The sequence below is a fragment of the Adiantum capillus-veneris genome, chromosome 17, assembly GCF_014529385.1.
Source record: "Adiantum capillus-veneris isolate H3 chromosome 17, ASM1452938v2, whole genome shotgun sequence".
In the NCBI taxonomy this organism is placed as follows: Eukaryota; Viridiplantae; Streptophyta; class Polypodiopsida; order Polypodiales; family Pteridaceae; genus Adiantum; species Adiantum capillus-veneris.
The window spans coordinates 94,011,083-94,034,026 of record NC_140947.1 but is presented as its reverse complement, the minus strand read 5'-3'; the positions used below and the strand labels follow the sequence as shown (position 1 = coordinate 94,034,026).

General features: G+C 40.0%; 2 pseudogenes; both read right to left on the bottom strand.

The window, feature by feature from the left end:
• Nucleotides 1–18,914: 18,914 nt before the first annotated feature.
• Nucleotides 18,915–19,800, bottom strand: LOC147437725 (syntaxin-52 pseudogene; annotated as a pseudogene).
• Nucleotides 19,801–20,494: 694 nt separating this feature from the next.
• LOC147437724 (chaperone protein ClpC1, chloroplastic-like) lies at nucleotides 20,495–21,429 on the bottom strand (annotated as a pseudogene).
• Nucleotides 21,430–22,944: the final 1,515 nt, after the last annotated feature.

The following is a 22,944-nucleotide window of genomic DNA, read 5'->3' as shown; positions in this document are numbered from 1 at the left end:
TCCATGCTCATACTTCTAGGTGCTTGAGAAGCTTCCTATGTTTGGAGGGGCAGGGGCTTGAGGGGCATTAGTCAAAGAGGTGCCCTACAAAGGAGGGGGTGAGCCCCAAAGCTAGGGGAATGTTTGAATTAACCTCTCACTCACCCAAAGGGCACCCCTTCCTCAAGAAGCAAATGGACACATGTCAGGTTCTCCCCATGCTTATCCACATGGTGTGCTTGAATCCTTTTGGCTAGGCTAAAGAGGGGGCCAATGAGTATTTAAATTAATTAATCAAATATCTAGCTATTATCAAGCTCTCTCTCTCAAAGTGGTAAGAAGGACACTTGTCCCAATGCTACCCTTGTTGCTTGATATGCTTTATGCATGTGATTGGCTAGGCTTAGAGGGGTAGAATCATATTCAAGCTTGAGCTACAAGGGGGGTTGACCAAGCTAAGCAAGGGGATTTCTTGAGGGGTATACGCCCTCTCACACACTCATTTCACTCATTATCACTTTGTGAAAGTGAAAGAGCACCTTCTCCAAGCTTGAGAAGTTGAGAGCCTACAACAACACTCTTGGCTATGGAATGAAAATCCAACCAAGAGCCATGCTTTAATGCTATGCTTGTCATATTCTTCATATCCATTACTAAGTGATATGCTAAGCACTATGGGTGATGGTATGAAAGGACACTACTTCTTTCTGGTATGTTAATTCTTCTTCCTCTTCCCTCTCATTCCGTGCTATCTCTCTCCACCTTCAAAGGTGTTTGAGATCTTGGAATTGAGGCCGGGGACAAGTTAATTATTTCATTAGACTAAGTTATGGGCATAATTGTGGTGCATGAAGCTCTCTATCTTCATTGCACCATCAAGGTCTCAAGGAACAAAAACCTTGTATTGTACCAAATCTCTCTTTATAGGAGAAGCTATAATACAAAAGCCTTTTGGTGGGGGGACCGGTTTCACATAAATCTCGTCCTCAATTGTTGTCAATTTCTCTAACCCTTTCTCTCTCTTTTACAAGTATTGTTCATGCCAAGCTAAATGGGACTAATGTTCATTTTTCTACCTTGCATCAAATACTCTTCTTATACTCTTTAATAATTCTCTTAAATAAATTTCTCACTATTAATATTTCAATTTCCGCTACAATCAATGTTTAGCGATATTCCACTACATTGGTATCAGAGCTATTCATTTCTCTTTTCTTGCTTAAGAAGATAGGTCTTTAAGTTTTCCACATGAAAGGTTGGACCTGTTCAATGTAAGAGGATAAGTGGGATAGGGATCTATTAATTTGGTTGTTCAAGGTAAACCATTGGGAACTATAGACTTAATAATGGATTCTTTCGGGGCTTGCCTTCAGCTTAACCATTATTGAGCTACTAGTAAGCTCAATAAGAACCATAGTCTACCGAGCAAATGGTAGACCCTCTCCATTACTCTTTGCAATCAACAGTCTCTAAACCAAGAGGAAAAGATCATCCTGTACTCCTTCTCCTCGTCACTCTGAAAGGGAAGAGAGGAAAAAAAGGAAGAAAAAGGCGATAAAGAGGTCACCCTCTTCTCCTTCTTCATCACCTTCCTCCTCTTTTGACAAAAGCAGTGTCTATTCTCCTAGAGAATACAAGAGGAGTGGACATCGCAAATCCTATCCTACACGAAAAAGGTCCCAGAAGCTTAATAACTTCAAAGAGGGAGGAAAGAGTATCTCTTTTCTCACCTATGATGGCACCTTTGGTGCTACTGACAAAATATTGTCCTTCATCCGGTAATTCAATGTGGCCTTTGGAGAAAAGGGCTTCATTGAATCCTCCAAGATACATCATGTAGCTGTGCACTTTCAAAAATCTGCTTGTTAATGGTGGGCTAGCCTTTGTGGAAATGGCAAAGCTCCAAAGACATGGAAAACTCTACTTGTTTCCATCATAAAGGAATTCCTTACAAGCGACGCCAAAGATAAAGATGGGACTATATTCGAGCACTAAATTGTATTATTATCAAAACAGATTTCTCGTATTACGAGTAGAAGATCAGTGTGATATGCTACAAGGTTTGACCTACTTCAGTAGGATTGACCTTAAAAGTGGCTATCATCAAATAAGGATAGTGAATGAAGATATTGTAAAAACCACTTTCTGCACAACTTTTGGTCTTTATGAATATCTTGTCATGCCTTTTGGTTTGATAAATGCTCCAGCCACGTTCAACCGCCTAATGGAGAAAATCTTTAGACCGTATCACAAGTTTACTGGAGTGTTCTTTGATGACATTATCATATAGCATAAGCAACATCTCTAGGTAGTTTTTCAAGCTATGAGGGAGAATAAACTTTTCATTAAGCAAAAGAAGAGTGAGTTTTTCTTCCAAGAGATTCAATACTTAGGTCATATTATCTCTCAAGATGGTTTTTGTATGGATCCAACCAAGCTTGAGGTAATAAAAGGATGGCCTAACCCAAGGAATCTACATGAGCTACGAAGCTTTATTAGTGTGTGTGCATACTATAGACACTTTATAGCTAAATTCTCCCAAATAGCAAGACTGCTACATGACTTGACCAAGAAAAATGTTAAGCACATATGGACTGCTAAAGAGAAAAGTGCTTTTGAAAATCTCAAAGAAAAACTTACCTCTCAACCCGTGCTTACACTATCGGATCTCTCAAAACCATTTGAGGTCCAATGTGATGCTTGTGGAGATTGCCTTGGAGCAGTTTTGCTTCAAGAAGGGCATGCCATAGCATATGAGAGTCGAGACTCAATTTCAACGAGCGGGTATTGGTTCTCTAGGAGAAGGATCTACTAGATGTCCTACATGCCCTCGACTCATGGAAGCACTATCTTTTGAGGACTCCATTCATCCTACGTACGAATCACCAAAGTCTTAAGTACTTCATTATGCAAAACAAGCTCTCCGGCAAACAAATGAAGTGGGAAAATTTTCTTTCACAATTCAATTTCCATATTGCTCACGTTGTTGGCAAGCACAATTATGTAGCTGATGCAGTATAAAGGCAGCCAAGATCCAATGCGGTGTCCATAGAAACTCACATCTTCTATGGTAGATGAGTATGCTACTGACCCCAATTTTAAAGCTGTAATGTCAGTCCTTGCCTTAGGAAAGAAAGAAGAACCATTCGCCACCTTGCAAGATGGTTATCTTCTCCATGGAAAAAGGCTATGTGTTACTCACTCTCTTTGTGAGAAAGTGATGTATGAATCCCATGCTCCTTCCTATGCATGGCATCAAGGGATTCAACCTACCCTTCACGGAGTAGAGACATATTTCTATGTGGCAATCCATGCAAGCAATACTTACACATGGCATGTAAGGTGGTGGATGACATGGCACTTAAGGTGAAGTGGCACGCAAGGTGGCAGTGGAGGGTGGTGGATGAGTTGGCAATTAGAGTGACATGGAAAGCCAAATGTTACAGTCAAAGTGGTGATTGTGGTGATGTGGAAGGTGAGATGGAGTGATGACATGGACTTTTGATGATATGGTAGCCTTCTTGTATGAGGTGGACTAGCCAGCTAGGATTGGAAGAGTAGAACCAAGCAATGGTTGGTTGACAAGTGTCTAGATTTTAATGTTTGGTATTTTACCAAATCTAAGGAGGCACACCTCAAGTGAATGGTGCAAGTGAAAAAATTTAAACAAATGAAAAAAGTGTCTTTCCCTTACTCAAATTGACTCAAATTGTTTTTTGTGAGGACCTTACACTAAGAGTTATGATATATGTGAGAATCAAAATGAGTGGCAATGTACATTATTTATTAGATTTTATAAAAAAACTATATCAAGGTTCTATGAACGGTTGAAGTTTAGATTTTTTTGCATGTTCATATTCCTTGGGTCATAATCTATCAAATGATCGTTGAATCATGCAAAATAAGTTCTACATCATTAGATATCTAGTGTAAAAGTTTTAAGTTTTTGTAAAAAATTCTAGCAAATAAAAATGAATATTAATTATCCAATGATCCAAAAAATTATCAATGAATCAAGTTAAGTTCCTTGCCAAGTGAACATTTCATGTGCAAGAGGGTAAGTAAAGAAGAAAATATCATAAAAAGTTATAAGTATTTCTTCATCAAGGTCACAATGTTGTGACAGGTTGAACCAAATCAGTCCTTACACAATAAAATTTCCATTTAGATGTGAAAAAATGGAGATTAGATCTTTCCATTGTCTTTGCGATTATGTGCTTTGTGTGGCTACCAAATCTTGCCTCTTCAAAATACGTGCAAGCAAGTCAAATGTACATAGGAATGGCAAAAAAGAGGTTGTTCCTTAGCTGTCTTGGTGGGGACAACTGCTAAAACTGGGTACACCTTATCATGCATACACCCTAAGATGAGTAATAATCATCTACATACGATTTTTTCTATGTCATAAAATCTAATATCTAACCAACCCAAATGATTTTTGTATATTAAACTGATTGTTTAATGTGGGAGAATAAACAAGAACAAGGGTTAGAATACAGACATGTGCTCATCGATGTGTCTCAACATGGGGCCATGGTTAAAGGGGTCCAAATGAGAGATGGTCTGTTAAAGAGCAATGTTGCCTAATGGAGCTTAAAGACGTCAGGGTCATCTTCATTAAAGACCTCCAAAAGTTATGGTTAAATAGTCATTTGATCTTAGACAAGCTAGGGATCACCTTGAGGTGGGAATCCTACCCAAGCATGAGGTGCTTGTCGGATTGCTAAGTGTTAGCGGGAACCTTGTCCAAAAGCTTGAGGTGTTTCTCACATGATTAAATGACTAAGGTTCTTGAAGTGTTGAATTCAAAGATAAACTCTCAAGAGATTCAATGTTTCCATGCTTGATTGACTAAGTTCTTGAAGTATTCAGCTCAAACCAAATGACTTAATAAGCATAAAAGACACATGTTCAAATGATCCTCCACATATGACCCTCCATGATGTGCTTGAATGCTATTGGATAGGTTTTAAAGGGGTCCAATGAGAATTTAGATACACAAAAATAAATAATTAAGTTCTTTCTCTCAAAGAGGAATAAGAGGACACATGTCCAAATGAAATAATTAAATACTATGAGAGCGGCACGAGAGAGAGAGAGAGAGAGAGAGAGAGAGAGAGAGAGAGAGAGAGAGAGGTGGACCAAGCATGAGAGGGGGGTATACTCTCCCACACACACACACACACACACACACATTCTCTCATTGTTTGGAGTGCAAAGTGCAAGAGCTCCATCTCCTTCTCCAGGCTTGTTGAGAAGTGGAGAGCCTACACCAACACTTATGGCTATGGAATGCAAATCCAACCAAGGTCCATGCTTCAATGCTTAAGCTTGCCATCTTCTTCTTCTTCATTACTATGATATTATGCTATGAAAATCAAGAAGATTAATGATAAGTGAGGAACTATTTCTTTCTTCTATGGATGATTATTCTTCCTCTTCCCTACCCTCATTCCCCACTAGCTCTCTCCACCTTCGAAGGTGTTTGAGGCCTTGGGACTGAGGCTTGGGATAGTTGATGCTTTTTGCAAAGTTTATACTAAGCTCATGATGCATGAAGATTTCCATCTTCATAGCATCACCTAGGTCACAAGGAGCACAAAGATTGTATTGTAACAAGTCTCTCTTGATGGGAGAATCTATAATACAAATGCCTTTTGGAGGGGGAACCGTCTCCAAGTAAATCTGGTCCTCTCAACTAGTGTCATGTTCTCAAATACTCTCTCTCTTGCAAAAGTATTATTTATGCCAAGTTAATTAAGTACTATGTCCATGCTTCTACCATCAATTAAGTTCACCCTCTATGCTCTCAAAGTAATCTCACAAAACTGCTCACTCTAGTTCTCTTAATTCCGCTATTCTCAATGTTTATAGGCCATTTCCATTACATTGGTATCATACCATTTGGTTTCTCTTTTCTTGCTTAAGAAGAGAGGTCCTTAAGTAGCCTATTAATGGTTCATTTTGTTACTTATATAGGGGTAAGTGGGACTCGGATCTATTATTGGTTTTGTTGAGCCCACTATGTGGGATATGGTGCACACCTCAGGAGCTGTGGTCTTAATAATGGGGTCTTTTTTGACTTGCCTACGGCTTTACCAAAATTGAGACATAAGAAGTCTGAAAGGAGCCATCCCTTGGTAATTCTACTATGCTAGACCCACCCCACTACTCTCTATAATTTACCAATTCGAGCTGTGGGTGTGGATACTTTAGTGCTTATTTTGAAAGTCTAATCGGAGTAGCAACTAAGGTTTTGAATTGCCAAAGAATACACTAAGTAAACACATAAGTATAATTAGCATGGCTGACAACAACCAAGAGAGTAGAAAGAACATTGATAACTTTGATTTTGAACATGAAGGTGCTAATGATGATGCCCCCATTTTTATCAATAATCTTGTTACTAGGTTGCATCAAGCTAAGAGCAACCCTACCTTGCAAGCCAAAGTTACTCAACAACTTCGTGCTTATGGGAATTCCTTTCCTCTCTCAACAGGAGAGAGAGTTTAGGAGGCCTCTTGATGATGAGACTCCCAAAAGAAGACTCTCTCCCATAAGAGAGGAGGAATCCAAAGAATGAGAAAGAAGAAAATCCCTAATTTCTTTCTAAAGATGTGGCTCCATGAAGATGGCGGTCTAGACTATTGCCAACTCCTCTCAAGAGGAAACGGTCAACCCATAGTCCTTCTCCTCGTCACTACAAAAGAGAAGAGATGAAACAATGGAAGAAAAAGGAAAGAAAGACGTCACCCTCTTTTCCTTGTTCTTCACCCTCCTCCCCTTCCAACAAAATCAATAGTTATTCTCCTAGAGAATACAAGAGGAGAGGACATTGCAAATCATACCTTGCATGGCGAAGGTCCCAAAATCTAAAGAAATTCAAAGAGGGAGGAAGGGGTATCTCTTTTCTCACCTATGATGGAACCTTTGGTGCCACCAACAAAGTATTTGCCTTCATCCAACAACTTAATGTGGCCTTTGGAGATGAGGGCTTCACGGAGTCCTATAATCTACACCATGTTGCTATGCACTTCCAAAAATCTGCTCGTCAATGGTGGGCTAGCCTTCATGGCAATGGCAAGGCCCCAAAGACATGGAAAACATGAAGCAATTCCTTGCAAAAGCGATGCAAAGGACAAATTACTTACCAAATGGTGCAGTTTGAAGCTTCTCTCACATGATTCTATTCACAAATATGTGGACAAGTTTTGGGATTTACATCTCAAAGCTACAATCTTTCAAAGGATAGACTTCTCCAAACAAAAGCAACAATTTTGTGCGGTATTATCTGAAGAAATGATCGAGTAGGTCAACTCACAATGGCCTAGCACTATCACCAAAGTCATCCACCACACTATGGTTGCTTCAAGGATCAATTTCCAACAAGGGGTTAAAAGAAATTTCAAGCCCATGCAAAACAAGGATCAAAATGAAGCTAAAGGGAAGAGGAATGCTCAAAACTCTTCCCAAGGCAACACCAACACCAACAATAACAAGGCCAAGAAGAAAGGGGCTTACAAAGATAAAAATGAGCTCTCTCTCGAAGAATTATAGGCCTTTTGTAAAGACCATAAATGATTTAAGTCAAGGAGTAAGGACATGGTTATCATCCTTGCCCCAAAAGAAATATAATCAAAGACACTCCTAGAGCGTCCATGGTTGAAGCTCCAAAAGAGGATACTCATTGCAAAGGCTCATCACTCTCCTATGCTTGGGGAAAAGTAAGGGAGCATGCTGCTTTCATCTTGTTGGACCCTAGATCTACTGATAACTTTATATAAACGGAGTTGTCCACTAAGTTGGGCATTAATGCTTTTGAGATGGGAGTTACTCCATTGATCGGTAATTTGAGGCTTCATGTCCAAAGCTATGTCAACAAATAAGTTATCTTTCCTCTCCAACATGAGGATGTTATCCTAGGGGCACCATGGTTCAACCGCATGAATGTCAACATAAAGTTCCTTGAAAGGGAATCTATGTCACCTACAGGGAGAAGAGCATGTACATAGATGCTAATGAGTTGGGGAACACCATATACAGTTGCTTTTTATAAGTCAATGAAAAGCTCTATTTTTGCATATATGATTTTTGTTAGAGAATCTATAAACAATTCTAATGTTTTCACAAGTAGAAATAAAGGGAATAAAGAGGAATTAGAGTTGTCTAATTTCTTAAATGGATTCTAAGATGTTTTCATTGATGACATCCCTAGTGAGCTACCTCCAAAACGAGGGGATGATTACCATGCAATAGAGCTTCTACTAGGAAGCTCACCACCTAATAAACCTCCTTATTGAGTTTCACAAGCTCAACAAGAGGAGATCATGAGGAAAGTGCATGAATTGGTGGAAAATGGGATGGTGAGGCCTAGCTCCTCTCCATTCTGTTCACCAATATTTTTAGTGCAAAAGAAAAATGACACATATCACATGTGTGTCAACTACAGAGCACTAAATAGGATCACTATAAAAAAGATTTCCAGTGTCGAGGGTAGAAGACGTATTACATAAGTTACAAGTTTTGGCTTGAAAAATGCTCCAGCCACATTCAAACTCATGATGGACAAAACTCTTCAGGCCACTCAAATTTTCTTGAGTACAAGTGACACCTCCAGGTACTCTTTCACGTTATGAGAGAGAATAAGCTTTTTCTTAATCAAAATAAAAGTGAGATTCAATATTCAGGCCACATTATCTCTCAAGATGGTATTTGTATCCATCAAAGTTGGAGTAATAAAAGCATGGTCTAATCCAAGGAATCTACATGAGCTAGGTATGTGTGCATACTATAGATGCTTCATAGCAGAATTCTCTCAAATAGCAAGACCATTGTATGACTTAACAAATAAGAACGTTTACTCATGGACTCCTAAAGGAAAAAATGCTTTTGACAAGCTCAAAGAGAAGCTTACCTCTCAACCAGTCCTCATGCTTCCGAATCTCTCAAAGCCATTTGAGGTCCAATGTGACGCTTGTGGTGATTTCCTTGGAGCAGTCTTGCTTCAAGAAGGGCATGCCATAGCATATGAGAGTTGAAGGCTCAATACGGATGAGCAGGACTTGGGCATTTATGAGAAAGAGATTTTAGTTTTTCTACATGTCCTAGACACATGGAAGCACTATTATAGAACACCAAAGTCTCAAGTACTTCATGATGCAAACCAAGCTTTCCAACAAATAAATGAGGTGGGCAAATTTTCGTTTGAAAATTTATTTTCATATTGCTCACATTGTCGGTAAGCATAATCAAGTGGCCGATGCACTTTCACAAAGAACAAAAGTCAATGCGGTGTCTAAAGCAACTCACAATGATCTATCTTCTATGATAGATGAGTATGATACTGACCTTGACTTTAAAAATTTAATGTCAGCCCTTGCTTTGGGGAAGAAAGAGGAACCATTCACCTTGCAGGATGGTTATCTTCTCCATGGCAATAGGCTATGTGTTACCCACTCCCTTCGTGAGAAAGTCATGTATGAATCCCATGCTCCTCCCTATGCGGGACATAGAGGCATTCAATCTACTCTTCAAGGAGTGGAGACATATTTCTATTGGCCTACCATGAAAGTGGACATACAAGAGTATGTTTCAAAATGTGTGGTATGCCAAAAGACTAAGTATGATAGAGGGAAGAAACCTGGATTACTCCATCCGTTGCCCATCCCTAATTCACCATGGGAGAGTATATCCATGGATTTTATCTTTGGATTATCTAAGTCTATCCATGGGAATACGGGAATATGGACAATAGTTGACAGGTTTAGCAAGCAAGCACACTTTATTCCTGTCAAAAAGACTATTAAGGCACACCAAATGGCAACCATCTTTACATCTCGGATTGAGATTTTCAAACACCATGGATTACCAACATCCATTGTGTCAAATAGAGATCCTAGAATTATCATTAATTTCTTTGAGAATCTAGGTACAAGATTTAATTTCTCTTTGGCCTACCACCCACAAACGGATGGCCCAAGTGAGATAGCCAATCTTATGATACTCGATCTACTAAAGATTTATGTTACAGAAGTATATCAACGATCACAATGGAAGAAGTACTCACCCCTTCTAGAGTACACTTACAATAATATATATTGCATACTACTAAAAGATTGCACCTTTTGAGATCATAGAGGGAAGACCTAAAAGTCCCTTGCTACTTAAATTACATGGGAAGATCTTCGATGCTGATGAGTATAGCCATGACCCACAAGAATATTTTCAAAAGTTTAAGGAGGCTAAATCCATATCTCAATAAAGGCAAAAAGCCGCTACTGACAAGCACAAAAGCGCCTTAACATTCAAAGAAAATGATTGGGTCTTACTTAAGTTTCCCAAGGCTTAATTGAGACAAACGATGGGAAAAACTCCTATGGTCCATCAAAAGTATTATGCTAAACTAGCAAAACGATACTATGATCCTTTTCAAATCTTGAAGCCAATCAATGACATGGTTTGTCAATTCAAGCTGCCCTACCATTGACTCATAGACAATTCTTTTCATGTGATCCTACTTAAGCCCTACAAAGGAGAGCCACCATAGAACCAATTATTGAAGGCCCTCCAAAAATCAAAGACCAAGAAGAGGTGCTACAACCCTCGGCATGAAGACAAGGTAATATGGCATGATAAATTATATTATTAAGTTCAAAATTTATCCATTTGAAGATTGCAAGGAATGTAGCTTAAGGATAGTATGAACCTTGTCAATGCTTACAATGCTGCACTAGAGTAAGCAAATGTAAATGATTTCTAAATGAACAATGTTTTTGTCTTATAAGACTAATCCTCTTTTGTTTACAAATTCAAATAGTATGCATGCTTAGAATCATGTTTGTGATGAGGACGTCACTCAAACACACACCAAGTAGACTTTTTTCACTCTACTTTGGGAGAATGATATGGACTAAAGAGCAAACATGTTTGCGGTAGCTATGTCTCCCAAGCACCAAATAGACTAGTCATCCATTATGGAATGATGTCGTAGGGTGAAAATGGACCATCTTTACTAAGTGTTAGTGGGAACCTTGCCCAAAATCTTGAGGTGTCTCTCACATTCTTAAATGATTAAGGTTCTTGAAATGTTCAATTCAAAGATAAACTCTCAAGAGGCATCAACATTTCCATGCTTGATTGACTAAGTGCTTGAAGTATTCAATTCAAACCAAATGACTTAATAAGCATAAAAGACACATGTTCAAATGATCCTCCACATGTGGCCCTCATGATGTGCTTGAATGCTATTGGATAGGTTTTAAAGGGGTCCAATGAGAATTTAGATACATGAAAATAAATAATTAATTTCTTTCTCTCAAAGCGGAAAAAGAGGACACATGTCCAAGTGAAATAATTAAATCATACGAGAGCGAGCGCACACGAGAGAGAGAGAGGGGGGGGGGGAGAGAGAGAGAGAGAGAGAAAGGTGTGGACCAAGCATGAGAGGGGGGTATACTCTCCCACACACACAGACACATTCTCTCATTGTGTGGAGTGAAAAGTTTAAGAGCTCCATCTCCTCTCCAAGTTGTTGAAAAGTGAGAGCCTACACCAACACTCTTGGCTATGGAATGCGAATCCAACCAAGAGCCATGCTTCAATGATTAAGCTTTCCATCTTCTTTATCTTCATTACTATGATATTATGCTATGGTAAGCAAGAAGAGTGATGATAAGTGAGGAACTATGTCTTTCGCCTATGGATGATTCTTCTTCCTCTTCCCTACCCTCATTCCCCGCTAGCTCTCTCCTCCTTCGAAGGTGTTTGAGGCCTTGGGACTGAGTCTTGGGATAGTTATTTCTTTTTGCAAAGTTTATGTTAAGCTCTTGATGGATGAAGCTTTCCATCTTCATAGCATCACTAAGATCACAAGGTTCACAAAGATTGTATTGTAGCAAGTCTCTATTGATGGGAGAATCTATAATACAAATGCCTTTTAGAGGGGGGATCGGCTTCAAGTAAATCCGGTCCTCAACTATTTTCATGTTCTCTAATACTCTCTCTCTTGAAAAATTATTGTTCATGGCAAGTTAATTAAGTACTATTTCCATGTTGCTACCATCAATTAAGTTCACCCTCTGTGTTCTCAAAGTAATCTCACAAAAATGCTCACTCAAATTCTCTTAATTTTTCTATTCTCAAAGTTCATAGGCCATTTCCATTACATTTCTATAAGACAAATCAAACTCAAGGCAAGCGTTACTTATCTTTAGTAATGATATTATCCATGGCCATGATCATTGTAAGCCCAAGAATGTATCCAAAGCTTTGATACCACTTCTACAAGTGGAAGCATAGAGAACCCTGCAAAATACCCAAAACCAGATACTACAAGCCATAAACTAACAAATTTTCATACTTGGATAATCCCACAACATAATTTGAGCTATACGCAAACCGAGAGAGACAGAACACGAGAGAAAATAAGAGAAATTTTTTTGATGCTCCTCCTAGAGCGAAGTGCAACACCGGCACCACGAGAGAGAAGAGAGAAGAGGAGACGTGCACTTCCTAGCCTGTTAGCCTGTGTCTTTTTAGACAACCCCTCTTTTGCCTCTAGCCCCCACCAAACACACTAGTTGGGCAATGAATTTGTAAACAACCCTATCGTCATGCAACTTGAATGCCTAGGGAGTCCACTATGTAAAAATTACTTATAGCACGTGAGAACCAAAGGTATTTAAAGAATCCCTTATCTGTATATTTCCAAGTATTATATGTACCCCTTATGTATGCATTTTTGTAAAAACAAATTATCTCTTATGTTGAAAATTTTTCACTTTATCAATAAATAAACCCTTCATGTAATTAGATTTTTCTGTAAATGTACCTAATTATGAATCCTTTATTTTTTTTGCACGTGCTATCTCACATATTTCCTAGTGGACACCCCGGGCTTGAATGTTGCTATGTGTCTTCAGGGTAAATAAGAGGCTCTTGTTTTCTAAGTTGCCTAATAGTTCATAATCTAGGTACACTGATATTGATAGAAGGCCTATTGATGATACCTGCAAGATTGTCTATCTCAAAAATTCATTAGGCCTTAATATTCTAGCAATGAGGACCATATGAGGACTCTAACTAGATACACTATAGCTACAAACACCAGAACTGGCTATTACCTCAATATAAAAGATAGATACAGCTATGTAAGAGAAGAAAATTGCTCTCTCATCACTATTTGCATGAGTTGTTAGCTTAGTAATGTATGGTTATACCCATTAGTAGTGATGTAATGTAATTAGATGTTCACTTTGATTGCTTTGTAAATTATCTTAAATAATGCATCATATGGTAATGAAATTTTTGTTGCATATTATTTGATATTTCTTCATTTTTTGGCTCCTATATCACATCCCTCCCACTATTTCTAGTACATCCCTCCCAGTATGGTAATGAAATTTTTGTTGCATATTACTTGATATTACTCCATTTATTTGCTCATGTATCACATCCCTCCCACTATTTCTAATACTCCTTGGAAGAGGGCTACAATCACTGAAGGGCACTTACTTCTATGCCAAAACTTGATATCAACACCTCTCCTTCAAGAGACCTACTTGTAGCCTATCCAAACAATTATTCATTGAGCTTGGTACCGCTTTGTCACAAGATCAGTATCCACTGGTTTTACCAACTTTTCAAGAAACTCTACAAATTTATATAGCACCTTCATTATCCACTTATCGATAGTCAAATCTTCATGATTTCAACCGCAACATTGCATCAGTTTTATCATTTTAATAGTTTTTCAAATACTAATGTAATTGGTGTGCAACTAAATTGTTGTTGAATTTAACAAGAAATCATCTTTACTGCTTTGTATTTGAGAAACAATTTTGGAGATAAAATTAAGTACAATGCTATCATATTAGATAACCTCCATATATTTTCATACCCAAGCAACTTTGCAAAAAGCAAGAGCACCATCGGACACTTTTAGATAACAGAGCCCGTTATAAACTCTAAATTAAATTCTCTCTAATGTTATGGCAATGTACTTACATTCATTGGAATCTCCACTAAAATAACTTTTCAAACAACTACTTGCATAAGCTGAGTTTATTTGGGATCATCACATTTGGTACACACTTCAACATTCCAACCTACTCCAATTTGGTACTAGGTAAATGTTTTGTAATTTTTATGCCTTATCTAGTCCATTGTTCATGTACACATAGATTCATTGATTTAGGCAATGTGGAAATACTCATCCTAGTGTAGGATCAACAATTTAGGCAACTCCAGGTGTACATGCAGATTCGCCAGTTTGGGCAGCACGAGTGTAGAGTTGTCGATTTAGGCAGCACACCAATAAATTGCAAGTTCACTATTTTAGAAAATATTAAGTACAAATCCATCCATTTAGGCAGCACAAGTGCATATTCACCAATTTAGGCAGTACATCTCATTGGTGTAGATTCGTCGATTGAGGCAACACTGATAACAAAATCATGCTCCATTGGCTGGCCACCGTTGTCTCTATTATGATTTTGTTAACTCGGGTATATAATGACACTGATTTGGATTCAAAATTTGGAATTGAAAATGAATTTGGTATATGATGTTTTCTTGTCGCAATAGTGTTTATGCAATTTGACTTGGAATTTATAAATATTGATCTGAATGATGAGTGTGACCAATGATATCCCAATTCATCAGGGTATGACATATACTACTTATTCTAGTGGTATGGGACACTAGAATATGACGTATATGGATGATGATAGGTATAAGCAATGTTGTTTAATTTTATGATTTTTTATTTTAATATGTGATACCTCTGACCCATGAATACTAGCCATTGTTTTTGACAAGTATGGTTTGCATATTTTTATCTTTACATTTGAGGACAATTGCTTTCTAATGGAGAGGTATGTAATGGAAACTGACATATTTTTATTTACTACAATTGTGACAGGTGGAAAAAGTAGGATCGATCTATAGGCTACGCTAAAGTACATTACATTTATGTATATTGTATTATTCAAGTTTTCTAGCCGCGTTTATGTCCGATCGACAATTGTGTATTCATTTTGAGCATTCAAGAAATCTATAAATAAATACATGCAAGAGGAAAATACTCACTCTTGCACAAGGGGAGATTGTACCCTTTGCATATGTCTATTTTTCTCTTCTCTCCTCTCTTTTCTCTCGCGGTGCCGGTGTAGCACTTCACTCTAGGAGGGGCATATACATGTGTTCTCTTATTCTCTCTCGTGTTCTATCTCTCTCTCTCTCTCTCTATTTGTGTTATATGCTCTGATTATGTGTTGTGGGATTATCCAAGTATGCATATTTGTTGGTTTATGGCTTGTAGTATGTGGTTTTGGGTATTTTGTAGGGTCCTTTATGCTCTTGTCTGTAGTAGCAGAGTTGGCTTATCGTGCCCATCTTCAACTTAGCAGGTGAATTGCAAGATGGATATTGTAAAGAGTAGACAATGAGATGCATTTGATTTTCCAAAGAGACAATACTATGTAGGAGTAGTGCTATTGATGATAGCTTTTATGATATGAGCATCTAATATATCTATACTACTCTATTACAGAGAAGGCAAATCAAGCTTGGCATGTGGCAGAGGAAAAGAACACACGAGTGGTTAGTCAAGAAGTAGGGGGTGGTACAAGAAGACATGTTCGGTGGTGGGGACATTAGCTTCTAGCTATTGAGCAAGAAACATGAGCTCAAGAGGTTTGCCATGGGGTAAGGGCAGCGAGTTGTAGCTATTAGTTAGACATGGAAGGCAAAGAGACAAACAATAGGAAACATAAGGACTAGAATTTTGTGGAGGTGGCTTGACACATGCCACAAGCTATTGCATTGATCAACTCACGGTAGAGAGAGAGAGAGAGAGAGAGAGAGAGAGAGAGAGAGAGAGAGAGAGAGAGAAGTAGACTGTCAGGGTACTTGCAACAAGAAAATAAAAAATGTGTTTGATCCTACCCAAGCTGCTACACACATACTAACAACATGGCACATTGACCTAGGAGATGCATTCTTGCTCAAGCTAAGTGTAATGCTCCTACCTACTTGTCCTTCTTTGCCATCCTAGGAAATCCACAAACTTCACCTGGAAACTTCAATTTGTATATTCTCATTGACATCAACTATGGCTTCCAATTATTTGGTAATCCGTAGCATGCAAGTAGCGTTGTATATGGAAGTCATCTGCCACAAGAGAAGCTACCATGTCACCTCCTCATATCACTAATTCCTTTTTTGCCTTCTCTTTTCCTCTCACCTTTGAACGGCTCCTTTGCTACCAGGATTCTAGAGCTTGTCATGCCAAGGGTAGGATGAGGCAGGGATAGGACGGACATGCAGTCAAGGGGGTCTCTATGTTTAGCAGACCAAGGGCCTATATAGGCATGGCTAGGTGGTGATGATCATGCTCTAGCCCCCTACGTCTTACATTGGTATTAGAGATCAGGGGGGAGAGCTATGGAGGAAGGGGGAAGATGTACTTGCACGGCTTGTTTCTTCTCGTGCCATGGAGGGCGTGGGCCTCAAGATTGGGGGGCTTTTTCACGCTTTTCATGGGGGGAGAAGAAGAAGTCACAGCTTGATTACATGTGCAAGGTCGCTAAGCAAAGGTCGGGGTCGAGGATCCCATGTGTACAGAGGCCCTTGGAGCGAGTATGGGGTCGATATCAACCTACATCAATCCACAGGGAAAGAATATTGACGGGGTCGCGCTGAGGAGCGGACCCTTGTTCGTCACGAGCCTACAAGTTGGGAAGCATCACATTGAGCTGCTCCTTTTCGGTCTCTGTAGTAGGTGGGCGTGTCGCCATAGCCTTGGAGTCTTCTTTTCCCATTTGAACACCCAAGGTCAAGGGCCTTAGGGAAAAAAATTAAAGGCAAGGGAGGGTGCCAATGGACCAACCCCCCCTCATTCAATCGGTCTTTGACTTTGGTAACTCGACAAGTCGCCGTGTTGGGGGAAGTAGCTGACAATTCAATAGTATAATTTCAAAGAATTATCTGAAAAAAAATCAAGTAGGTAGCATGGAGGGAACTCTAGAATTCAACAAGTTTTCTGAATTTACAGTGATCTTGGGCCCAGATCTTGGGCCCATTGCAATATGCACAAGATTTCAAGGCATGGTAACCTCGTCATGTATTTGAGCATGCAAGTGCCTCACACATGGACTCGGCATCACAAAGATGGATATTTCTTGGCGGCGAACCCTCGTAAGATGTATGTTTTTGCAGCAAAATGAGAACGGCAATATGGCTTAGGCAAGTGAGTGATGCTGCATAGAGAAATTCTTCATTCATGTTGAGCAAGTGTGATGATGTAGATCAACTCTTTGTTGCCTTTTGAGGAGGCACAAGGTGCCAGGGCATCATGTAGAGAGGAGCAAGGCTCCAAGCCAACGAGATGACAAATTGCCAGATACAAGGTTGGCATTGTTAACGATTGCAATCCAAGTACGCTTTGTTTATATGATTGCGCTAGATAAGGATTGTTGAGATTTTTTTCTTTCAATGTGACGTCCTAAACAACAAGGTGGTGGATTGATGCTGTTGGAATTAGGGCTGCAAAGAAACGCACATAGCTTGGAGAAGAGAGTGTTACCATGCACCGAGCGATCTTTTCCGAGCAAGGACAAACCCGAGCAAGTGTTTGGACACGATATAGTAAATTTTATTGTCAATAGATTATTTATCATTTGTTATATATTCATGCACCACAACAAAAAGGGTTATCGATGAATAGACTACCTCCTGAAGTCCAAAACATCAAAGTTTACTTTTAAGAAAATAAACACAATATTTGAAAATATTATCTTCTCTCTTAGGCTTGCTTGGGCTTCACATGTTTGAGCATAAAGTAATATTGATAGAATAATAAGAGCTCTAGCCCTGTACTTAATGTTCAAGTCATCGTAAGTTTCTTTTTGTAAGGTCATTTGTAGTGCTCCTATGTCCACTACTTTGGTTCTTGATTGTCATTTTTTATACTTGAGAGCATGTGCATCCTTCCTCATCTTAGACGCATCAATTTGATAGCAATTTATTGCACCTCATTAGTTCATTTATACACCAATCATCTTTTCTATGTCGTCTTGTCCTATCTATACTCTACAAGGCTGTGATCTTCATACAAAGACACCCTTCTTACACGACACATCACCGAAAAACACCATAACTAATTATGAAAGGCTTCTTTTCTTACAATAAAATCATGTTTTTCCTGAATTGACCAATATAGGAACTTTTTAATCAATTTACAAAAACAACAACAAAAAATTATAGAGTTATATGCCTAGAATTTTCTAGAAAGGCATCGTCCTAGGTGTTTGGGAAAAATGTGTCTTAGCTTAATATCATGTCCTTTTCGATTTCAAAAATTCCCGTTGACTCTCCCTCTCCCTCTTATTTTTAGAAAATGCCAGGCACCCCACATGGTGCATGAAATGACTCTCTCTCTCTCTCTCTCTCTCTCTCTCTCTCTCTCTCTCTCTCTCTCTCTCTCTCGATAAAGAAAAAACTAATCCGTTACTCTAATTCAAGACAAACATCACAAAATAAGACGTCTCATGTCTTGCTGGGTATTCAGTATTAACAAACCAGATACCAATCTTTGCTTACATAGAAGGCAAAAAGTAGTTCAGCCTTGATAAAAGGTGGTCCTCCAAACAGGAAATTACCCATAGCATACACACACGCTATTTTACAGCTTCCTTTTGAATCACCGACCATGGTCAATGTTGAGGCGGCTTTGATAGAATCATGAGACATGATGATTACATGCATTACTTATTTGTCAAACCTTTTTTTTTTTGCCAGCAGTCACTTTAGAAGTTAGCAACAGCTTGTGAATTCCAAAGGGCCACATACTGAAACCTCACCATCAATCCTTTGCTTGCACAAAGACACCTCACACAGTACCCGATCAGCACAATTATGACGAGGGCTAGCATACCTCACAAATATCGGATCAACGCAATTATGACAAGGGCTAGTATCACAATCAGAAGAACCATCAAGATGAGGGACATCACTGAACACCCACTGCTTGTCTTCTGCCCTAGTACGCCTAGCCTCCTCTGCATAGCGTTCAATTGTGTATTTGTTCTGTCTGTGTGTCATCTAAATTATCCAAAAGCTTTGTGTGCAAATCCAACGTTTTATTTACAGCCAAGGCAATGTTTTTTGTGCTTGTCATTGTCTCTTCATGATTCAAAAGGTCATCGTCTTGCTCCCCCATGATCTGTCAGACTGTCATTGAAGCCGAGCAATTCCATAGTTATCTAAACCTATTGTTCTATTGTTCTCTTTAGGTTCCCCTCTCCCATCCTGACCCAATAGATTAATCCTATAAGAAGCTTGGGAGGAATTTAGGCTGTTTGACATCTGATTCATCCTAGAATGAAGACTCAGAAATCTGTCTTGTTGTTTACTTAAGTCCTTTTCATTCACAGATTTGGTGAGGGAAGGATTGCTAAAGAGGGACTGAAGGCTGTCAATCATGGTGATATTCTGTCTGCAGTCAAGACACAACAAGCAATCATATACAATCAGAGTGCCATTGAGCACATGGACAATTTTGGATTCATAGACAACCACAACACAAATTTTCAAAAGAACAAACATGCAATATCACTAAGAGATGACTGAGTGAGCATAGGAGGTCAAATAGAGAGCAATGTATTACTAGCTTGTGGCAAAAACGAGGCAGGAATTGTTAGTAGCACGGGACCCACTGCCAACGGGGGATTCGGAGTTGCTCTCTGCAATGCAGGCTGCTATATCCTCTGCAAGCCAGACTGCATCTTCAAACTCTTGGATCCATGAATCATTCTGTGCCATCATATATGACCCTACAATGACGTGAAAAGGAAATGCGGTCCCAAGTTCATGCAGGAACGAAGGGCGGGGGCACCTTCAAAACGCTTTCACAGTCCCTCACATCATGCCAATGTCAAGCAGAAAAAACAATATGCGCTCTCTCTCTCTCTCTCTCTCTCTCTCTCTCTCTCCCTCTCCTTCCTCTGCAGCCTGCCACCTCTAGCGGCCTCCTTCAGGCGTCCCTTTTCACCTTTCCATGCGAGGCTCAGCCCTCTCAGTTCTAAAGACCCGCCCCGTCTAGGAAACCTCTGTAGGCAGCCCCTACTCGGCCAACTCTGGCTCCGCGACTCGATCCTGCTCAGGATAATTAAACGAAGAGAGAGAGAGAGTTTTACAGCAGAGAGGGGCGGAGAGAATATGGGGGTTTGGTCTCTCAGTTTTAAAAAAAAAACTCTCTGAAAAAGCGCGCGCCGGCGTGCGCTCTTTCAGAGAGTTTTTTTTTTTTTAACTGTGTGTGTGTGTGTGTGTGTGTGTGTGTGTGTGTGTGAGAGAGAGAGAGAGAGAGAGAGAGAGAGAGAGAGAGAGAGAGAGAGAGAGAGAGAGAGAGAGAGAGAGAGAGAGAGAGAGAGAGAGAGAGAGAGAGAGAGAGAGAGAGAGAGAGAGAGAGAGAGAGAGAGAGAGAGAGAGAGAGAGAGAGAGAGTCATTGTGCGAGAGCTAGCAACTGAGAGCGAGGCGTTTCTGCTGTGTGAGGGGGTTATCATTGTTGTTGTGTACTGAGGGGTGTAGAAATGGAGCAAGGGCTACCTCGGACAGTGATCAAATGTCCAGGCTGAAAATCCTCTTTCGAGCTATAGCCTGGGAGACATCTGCACCGCAAGCAATTATCTGTGCAATGCCCTCCACAATGGCAGTCTTTCCCATGCTAGCCTCGCCCACAAGGCATGGATTGTTCTTAGTCCGCCGGCCGAGAATTTTGATTGTGCGCTCGATTTGAGATTGTCTACCAATGACAGGGTCGAGCATACCTTGTCTTGCGAGCTATGTGAGGTCAGTAGCAAAAGCATGCAAATAAGACATGAAAATTGTGTCTGTTATTGCTGCATCGATGCTGGCGGGAGTGATGGTGATACCCTCAGGCGGGAATATAGCGATGCCTTTCTTCCGCCTAGAATATCGATTGCGAGTGTTTGCAGTGGTACCGCGATCAAGCATGTTGCTTCAATATCTTCTTATAGGGCAATCATTTGGATCACTTCACTTCTGACATGAATATAATCAACTCCAAGTGTGTCTAACACAGAGACGGCAACGCTACATTCTCTTTCTCTAAGTAGTCCCAGCAGCAAGTGCTCGGGGCCAATAAACCGATAACCCAAACACCTTGCTTCAAAGCAAGAAAGCTTCTCCACGACATGCTGTGCTTCTAGACTTAGCTTGATATGAGGACATAACTCTTCGTCTAGTGCATTATTAATGGAGCTGCATCCGGCAGGATCATCGACCGGCGCTTGTGCTGTGCTAGTGTAGGTAATGGAGTCCTTGGTGATGGCGCGCAGGGCTTGCAAGTGAACGGAATTGGAGGTGAGAGCGATGGCGGGGATAGAGGAGGCATCGTGCAAGAGAGCGATCAATAGATGGTGGGATACCATGCACCAACTTCATTGTGTGCTCGTCCACCACCAGCTGCTTACACGACGTCATTAGTAAGCCTTAAAATTCTCTATTGGTCCCCATTCTCATCCGCTTTGTACCAAATTTGCACTACCCAGATTACTGCAAAATGTGGGATCTAAGAATGCCCCAAATCAATCCGCGGACTGATTGAAGGGGTTTTTTCTTAAATGATTATAATATAAGGCCCCCACCACACACACTGAGATGGAAATTTTTGATTCAAAGCTGTGACGTCCATGGCTCCGTCGGTGGCTCGACCCCTTGCCCATTCTAGAGGGTGTAAGCGTGCTTGAGCCGAAGAATTGGGGCCTCCATGCCTACTAGCTGAATCCAAATGTCGCAAATCCTCTACCGTCAAATGCCCTACGCAAATATTGTGGATGTCCTTCAGGTCCTCAAATCCCTTGCAGATGCCATCCCTCAAATCTTCATTTGGAAAGATTCAATGGAGTTTATAAAAAATTTATTAGCTACAAAGTAGTGCTTGAATATGTGGAGATGGAAAATTATTTTGTGGCCAGACGGTACCATTTCTCAAAATTTTGGTTTACCTGGATGGAGCTTTAAGTTTTGATTGTTGTGTGTGTGTGTGTGTGTGTGTGTGTGTGTGTGTGTGTGTGTGAGAGAGAGAGAGAGAGAGAGAGAGAGAGAGAGAGAGAGAGAGAGAGAGAGAGAGAGAGAGAGAGAGAGAGAGAGAGAGAGAGAGAGGGAGGGAGATGTGGATGGACTTTTAAGTTTTTATTGTTGAGAGAGAGAGAGAGAGAGAGAGAGAGAGAGATAGAGAAGAAGAGAAGAAGAAGAAGAAGAAGAGAGTTCTAACATTAGAGTGAGTCTACTTCTGATAGATAGATTTTATTATCGTCCTCGGAGGTCAAATATGACCTATGAGACCAAAGTTACATGTGATGTAGTATGTGTTTGAGTGATGAGTGACTCTCGATGCTCCAAAATTGTGGTGATGAGAGTCGCAATGGAGAGCCCACACTATGGCAAGGAGAGGAAAGTGTGTAGGTCTAAGTCATTGCTGCAAATGTGAGAGAATAAAGTTCGGATGTGACCAAAAGCTGAGCACTCTGGTACTCAGAATCTCAAACTTGCAATGAGCATAATTTGTGCACAATTGATTTGACTCTTCTCCATTGCCCCAACACCCTATCTCGCATCGAAGGGAATGTGTGTGTGTGTGTGTGTGTGTGTGTGTGTGAGAGAGAGAGAGAGAGAGAGAGAGAGAGAGAGAGAGAGAGAGAGAGAGAGAGAGAGAGAGAGAGAGAGAGAGAGAGAGAGAGAGAGAGATTCCTTTCTCGTTCTCAAAGGTCAAATAGAGCCTCTAGGACCAAAATTTTAAAAATTATCATGTGAGTGCAGTGCATATTATTTGTGACTCTCAAAGCTTGTGAAAGAGAGAGGGAGAGGGAGGGGGAGAGACAGATATACATGGAATGTGTACACCTATAAGAAAATTTGGTTTTTCTTGCATACATGCAGATGCC